The sequence below is a fragment of the Notothenia coriiceps genome, unplaced genomic scaffold, assembly GCF_000735185.1.
Source record: "Notothenia coriiceps isolate Sejong01 unplaced genomic scaffold, NC01 NC01_scaffold00000321, whole genome shotgun sequence".
Classification (NCBI taxonomy): Eukaryota; Metazoa; Chordata; class Actinopteri; order Perciformes; family Nototheniidae; genus Notothenia; species Notothenia coriiceps.
Window position 1 is genome coordinate 851 of NW_011333022.1, and position 6,995 is coordinate 7,845.

The 6,995-nt window shown below is 44.0% G+C and overlaps 1 long non-coding RNA gene across 1 annotated transcript in view; it reads left to right on the forward strand.

Annotated features, from left to right (window-relative positions):
* Positions 1 to 798: 798 nt before the first annotated feature.
* Positions 799 to 6,995, forward strand: part of LOC104941704 (uncharacterized) — a 13,123-nt gene continuing 6,926 nt past the window's right edge. The window contains exons 1-2 of the long non-coding RNA XR_797926.1: positions 799 to 1,074; positions 4,010 to 4,087. This is a non-coding gene — a long non-coding RNA (uncharacterized lncRNA). The remainder of the gene's footprint in view (positions 1,075 to 4,009; positions 4,088 to 6,995) is intronic.

Here is a 6,995-nt window from a genome sequence, read left to right on the forward strand (position 1 = left end):
GTATATATCCGAGACCTATAATATATTGATGAAAAAGAGTATAACAGAGGACCTTTAAGTTGTATTACCACACAGTGAACATTTTCTGTTAGTAAAGCCCCTGATTTAATCTGTTACTTAAACGTTTAACTTAAACTAAATGTTCCTGATTATACTTGCATACTTTTACGTATGCAAGTATAATCAGGAACATTTAGTTTAAGTTAAAGTTCTCAAAGCACAACATTTTCACCCATGACTGTTACATTGTTATATAATTAGATTAGTTTATAATACAAAATAATATTATTAATAATAATAATAATAATAATACAATAGCAGGGTTAGTTAATTATTTGTATTATGTATTAATCAATTATTTATTTCATTATGGATGAATCTGCTATTTATTTTTTCATCTAAGAAATGGATTGAACATATCAAAAATGGCGTCACAATAACCCAGAACCATAGACTGTATATATAAAGCCCAGAACACACCATTTTCCATGGACTAATAGTCGTTGTTGTTCTTCGTATGTTTTGCATTATAAAAACCTAACTAATAAAAAACTAACCAAAGTTGTAAGACAAAGAAAGTGGAGTAAATATTACTTTCTCCCTTTCCCCTGTATTTTACTTGGAGAGAAATAATTGAGATACACTGAGATGTAGTGAAGGAGAAAGAGGCATTTGAATAAAATACTTAACAACTTCTTTGTACACTAGTACAGTACTTGAGTATATGTAATTAGTAACATTAAACTGCACATTTTAGTCTTAAGTTTTATAACTGTAAAGTTGGCCTGTGAATCGCTCTTGTGTTCAGATCTTCATGAGTTTGTGTGTTTGTGTACTGCAGTGATGAGGAGCTGGAGGACTATAAGGCTCTGCTGTACCTGCCCATTGCCCCTGAGGTGGAGGACCCTGAGGAAAACCCCTTCGGCCCCCCGCCGGAGTCTGCGGCTCAGACCGGGGCCCCGGAGGAGACGCTGACTGCCGGCGACAAGAAGCAACGACAACCGTCATCTGAAGGCCCAGCCAAGAAGAAGGCGCGCACCACCACCATTGAACTGCAGGGGGTGCCCAGTGACGGTGAGAGAGTAAAACACAACATGAGTAACAAGATACAACAACGGGGTCTAAGGCAATTAGCCGGGCGTTAAAGTTAAATTTATTTGTGGAAAAACAGTGGAATGATCGTTCTATAAATCAGCGTATGATTTTCTTTTAGCTGACTCTTTTATCCAAAGCAACTTACACTTCAATAAGGCAGCCATGTCTACAGGGGCCTTTTGGAGTAATTATCTCCCCAAGAAAACTTCAACATGTTGACTCCAGAGGCTAGAGATCAATCCAGTGACTCTCTGATTGGTGGACGCCCTATGGCTAAGCAACAGCCATGCCAAAGCTGCCCTAAATCAAGCTTCCCTAAATCAAACATTTGAGCTATTAAATAAATAATTTGGTCATTAAGTTTTCAAACATGCTATCGCTGAATCCAGAGCTAATTTCGCTCTTCATTAATCTGACTGAGTCCAGACCGGTCTTGTATTTTGTTTTGGCATGGATGCGTGGTTTAAGGGAAACGCAAGTCTGATACTCTATTGGCCCATAGATCCTGGTATTTTTTAACTTTCTGATCTGTCAGTTCACTGCTTTGATCCATAACGTAATATCTCAGCAGTTATTGGCAGAATCTGTCTGTTGATAAGCTCATAGGTATACATCTATGGAGCAAAAAAGTTCAAACGTGACGATTTTTAGATTTTTCCATATATGTTGCCATCTTGTATTTTTCCACTGGCCACAAATGAAAAAAATGGAAACAGGTTGTTTTGTGTTCAGTGTGATCCTAGAAAGTAAAAAAACACAAGTTTCCAGATTCTATATGAATCGTTCACAAAATAACACAATGACCTGTACTATAACACTTGCACTGCAACCCGGTAGAGCTGCTGGTCACATGTCAGCACACTGAAATTCTGACCAGTTTCAGATGTGTGCTAATGTACTCTGGCCTATGGCTGTCATCATTGTATCGGGATCAGATGGCTTCATGTCGATCAGGGTAAGTAGCGCTTTTGTCTTGGCCTGGGGATAGGTGCCCTGCTCCCTGCTATGTTTCGTGTTGTATCCAAGTGTGTGTGTTGTGGTGGTTGTGTGTGTGTGTGTGGTGTGTACCGGTGGTGTGTGTGTGTGTTTGTGTGTGTGTGTGTGTGGGTGTGCTGGAAGGGGCTGGTCAATTATCGTTTGCTTTTAGTACAGGAAAGGGAGGGAGTGAGGTAACCCGAGTAAATATCGGCGCGGATTAAGTCGTAGCCTTGCTGCCTAAGGTCTCTTCTCCTTTTGGACTTCCGGAAAAAGGGGTTACTACTGTAGCGCAGGGGAGGGCTGTGCGAAGTCTGGATAAAGGGAGCACTCGGTGGTAAAGACGATTCATCGACCCTCCGCCCCGCCGGGCGCCTGTGTTGTTGTTATAGGTAGTAACGGTCTGTTACCCTTAGAGGGAGAAAGGGTTGTCACCAATGATGTGCAGTTTACAAGTAGAGCCCAGTTTACCCTGGACTAGCTATCTGCGTTCAGAGTGAAAAACGAAAGTTTACGGGGCGATTCGCTTGACTCTCGAGCAATCTCCACTGAGCCGATCCAGCGATCGGTGTCCAAGAGGTTTTCGGATCTATTTTTGGAAGGAACGTGAGCAAGAGGGGTCACAAAGTTGACGGTTGTTCATGGGAGGTTGCCGGAGGAGGCTGTGTTGCATCAACGTTCATTGGATGTCTTTTTTACCCATCTCGGTCCTTGCGGCCCGCGGAGATTGCTCGGTTGCATAAGGGGGATACCACACTACAAGAATGTGTCTCATAGGGCGTCAAGTTATTTAGCGTAGGTCGTCGTCATCGTCTAAACTTCAACGACTGCATAAATTACGCTTGTTTTACCGATCAAGTCCGCCAACACCTATTAGACCTACGACTATATCGGAGCATCTTACATTCGTCAGGGGTGTAAGTGGTCGCAGGCAGGTGTGTCATGGCGGCTCGAGCTTTCTCCCACTCCTTCGTGTGGTTAGGTTTCGAGTTGTCCTGGGGATTTCTAGTGGGTCTGGTAAGTATTTATCTGAAGTGTTCTATGGTCCCTGGCATGTGTGCGGGAGGGTTACGGTGGGTCGTACTTTTCGGTGTTTCCGACAGACGAGGGACTTCAGAGTGAACGAGTGGGTTCCATCAACCACAACGCTGCTCGAAAGTTCTCCGCCGGAATCAAAGATGTCCTTCAAGAATGGAGTCCTGTTGACGGNCTCTGATTGGTGGACGCCCTATGGCTAAGCAACAGCCATGCCAAAGCTGCCCTAAATCAAGCTTCCCTAAATCAAACATTTGAGCTATTAAATAAATAATTTGGTCATTAAGTTTTCAAACATGCTATCGCTGAATCCAGAGCTAATTTCGCTCTTCATTAATCTGACTGAGTCCAGACCGGTCTTGTATTTTGTTTTGGCATGGATGCGTGGTTTAAGGGAAACGCAAGTCTGATACTCTATTGGCCCATTAGATCCTGGTATTTTTTAACTTTCTGATCTGTCAGTTCACTGCTTTGATCCATAACGTAATATCTCAGCAGTTATTGGCAGAATCTGTCTGTTGATAAGCTCATAGGTATACATCTATGGAGCAAAAAAGTTCAAACGTGACGATTTTTAGATTTTTCCATATATGTTGCCATCTTGTATTTTTCCACTGGCCACAAATGAAAAAAATGGAAACAGGTTGTTTTGTGTTCAGTGTGATCCTAGAAAGTAAAAAAACACAAGTTTCCAGATTCTATATGAATCGTTCTCAAAATAACACAATGACCTATACTATAAACAGGAATGCCCTCAGGCAGTGGTAAAACAAATGTTACACAGATACAGGAAATTGCTTCTCGGGGCGCCGTCTGAACTGTACAAAACGTATCCTCATTTTAAAATGTCTGTCTTATTGTGAAAATCGGAACTTTGACCCGAGTCTGTCCTCTCTCTCCTCAGAGGTGCACCCCCTGCTGGGAGTGAAGGGCGACGGCAAGTCCAAGAAGAAGACAGCAGGCCGGCCCAAAGGCTCCAAAGGTAAAGACAAAGACTTCCCCTTCAGGCCCAAGCCCCACAGGGGGGAGCGGCCCTCCTTCGCTGGGGAGGCCCTGGGCAGCTCAGGCCCAGGAGGAGGAGGAGGAGGAGGAGGAGGAGGAGGAGGAGGAGGAGGGATGGTCAGGTTTTTTTACTTTTTAATGGTGGTCTTTTTTAGGCTTTTAGGAGGATGTGTAGGTCTAGTTCTGAGGAGGGATGAAGGGCAGAGCAGAGGGGGGCCTGGCCTCAGGTAAGCACGCCACCGCCCCTACTGCTGCTCACCTGGCCTGACTGAAGCCTCACCAGCCCCGCCTGTCTCCAAGGCAACCCTCCACCCCCCTTCCCTGTACTGCTTAAGGCCCTGACAGACAAACCAGCGTCAAAGAACAGAGCAGGCTGTCGTGTCGCCCTCTGTGGCCCAAAAGTTCAACTTGAACACAAAGACTACAGCAAACAGCCAACCATCATGTCCGCTCTGCGCCGGTAGAGAGGAGATGACTCTCATTAACAGCAGGCGGCCGTAATCTGTATTCATCTAGCCGTAGTTAACATACACATGTTAAAATAAAGAAGCGTTTGCTGAATTACTTTTTTACACCACTCTCACTGCCGTCTGTTTCTCTTCCCCTTCACTGATTCAACGGCCAATCACAGTGATTTGTTTTGCCTACTACAGCTAAATAAATATGTCCCGCTCAGAGTTTCCGTTAGACATTTCTTTTGCCGGTGTAGGTACCAGATGTGTTCGGCCTACCAGATCTATTCGGGGTCCGTTACGCTTACCAATGACGTCACGCATTGGCTGTACGGCAACCCAAGAGGACATTTTACTCGGCCAAATTCCGCAAAGAATATTAAAAAATAACAATCGACAGTGAATGTATGTTAGTGGAAAGTGAAGTGTTAATTAAGGAATGTTAATGAAGAACTAAAATGCATAAAATAGAAAGTTAATATGTAGCATATCCTTCCGAAATATGGTCGTAGACTTTACTGGCGATTTAGAATTTATTGAAACTACAGACTTTTATTTATGAGTATGGAATTATAACACTGGAGTTTGTTATTATTTACTATAACTTGATCATTCTATTTCAGTTTGTGGGCTACAGCCAGTTTATGGTAGAAGCACGTTAACAGCTTCATCCTCTGAACGTGTGTACTGTCTGTTCAAAAAACTGCAGGAACCCAGAACCCAGACAAAATACATGACCCCCTTCACATCTTTTGTAAATGTTAGGGGTCCCCGATATGACCACAGTAGCAGTGATGATACCTGTATTAAGCAGGTGAAACAGGAGCATGAGGACACGGTGTGCTATATTTCCTTGCAGATTGCTTCTCTGGTTGTTTTATTGCACAACAAAATCATGTAAACATATTATGTACATTAAGCATTTGTTTAATTTCCCCTTCAGGAGGATAAATCTCTTTCTCCACATTAAGGCCACGTCTGCACGGATAAGATAACGAAAACGAACCTTAGTCGATATCAAAAAAGTCTTCCGTCCACACGGTATCGGCTAAAGAAACGTGTCCGTCCACACGAGACCGCTCGACCCGCTGGGGGCGCTGTAGTACATATGCCGGGCCTGTAAGTGGCGCCACAAAATACACCAAAAGCAGCGAAGAAAACCCCCTGAGCATGGTTGCCTGGTTGCCCTTCTGTTTATTCTCCGCGGTGGATTTAGCATCATGTAGTTCTCCATGTCCACTTGTTGTTGATGGTTGTGGTAGAGGAGCTGTAGATTTTGCACTAACATCTGTAGCATGGTCAGTAGCAGACAGTAGCTACTGAACATGCTACAGCAGTGAGCAGCAGAGGTTGTTGGTGAAAACACATCAGCAATGACGTGGGGGTGAACGGGAGAGGCGGGGCTATGGCGTCGTCGTTATCAGGAAATTATCGTATAGGACGTACACACAGCCGTTTGGCCCCCCAGAGCGTTTCGTCCGCAGATCTACCCACCTTGGGAGCCATTATCGTTTAGAGGGCTCCCCGTTTCCGCCGGTTCGTTCGGCCTCGTGATGGACGAGCCGTCCCTTACGAATGGGAGAACTGTAGGCAGATAACAACTCGTTTCGTCTCTGTGTAAACGTGGCTTTAGCATGGAATGTTATAATAAGAACTGATATACCGTGGAGGCGGCTCGTTCATTTCCTATGAGAGTTGGTTCGAGTGGGTGAAGCCAGAGTGGCCCAGACTTTTGGAGAGACGAAACGTCCCGAAAGTATTCGACAAATATAATTCATATAATCCGTCTATTGTGCATCATGGGTAAAGGTAAAAATCATGTAGTACTGAAGCACGTCACATGAACATGCGCTGCGCGCGGTCCCTTGGTTAGATCACGTGTGGTTCTCAAAGTGGGGGCGCGCCCCCCAGGGGGCGCAGAGGCATGACCAGGGGGCGCGAGAGACCAGGAGGAAAGAATGGTGTATAAAAAAAAAAAAACGCATAAAAAAAAAAAAAAAAAATGTTTTAAAAATTATGTTGATTCGAAAAATATATATACAGTACTATTACGTCTGGGTCTCGTTTCATTAAAGTTTTGGCTCTGTGTGTGTGTGTGGACGAGCATTTTGTGTGCTGTCGCGAGTGAGGAGCGCACCGTACCGGAGATCGTGTGTTGTAGCTTCTGGGTGCTAGGAGCTACGCACGGATATAAGAGTTTTTTCAACACACGCAAAGTGAAGTTCTCGTCAGAATGAGAGAGTCAGTGAGCTAGAGGGACTTCAGTGTTATCGTCAGTGGGTCTCAAACGTTTGGTCACCATAAATGTAACAATTATTTCGAGCCCCACGTTTATTGATCCATTATAGTCATAAAAAAATAAGAGAATAGAATTAAAACAGGTATTGAAAGTACTATAGATGACATTAAAAAAAGAATAAGCGTTAAAAAGGGAGT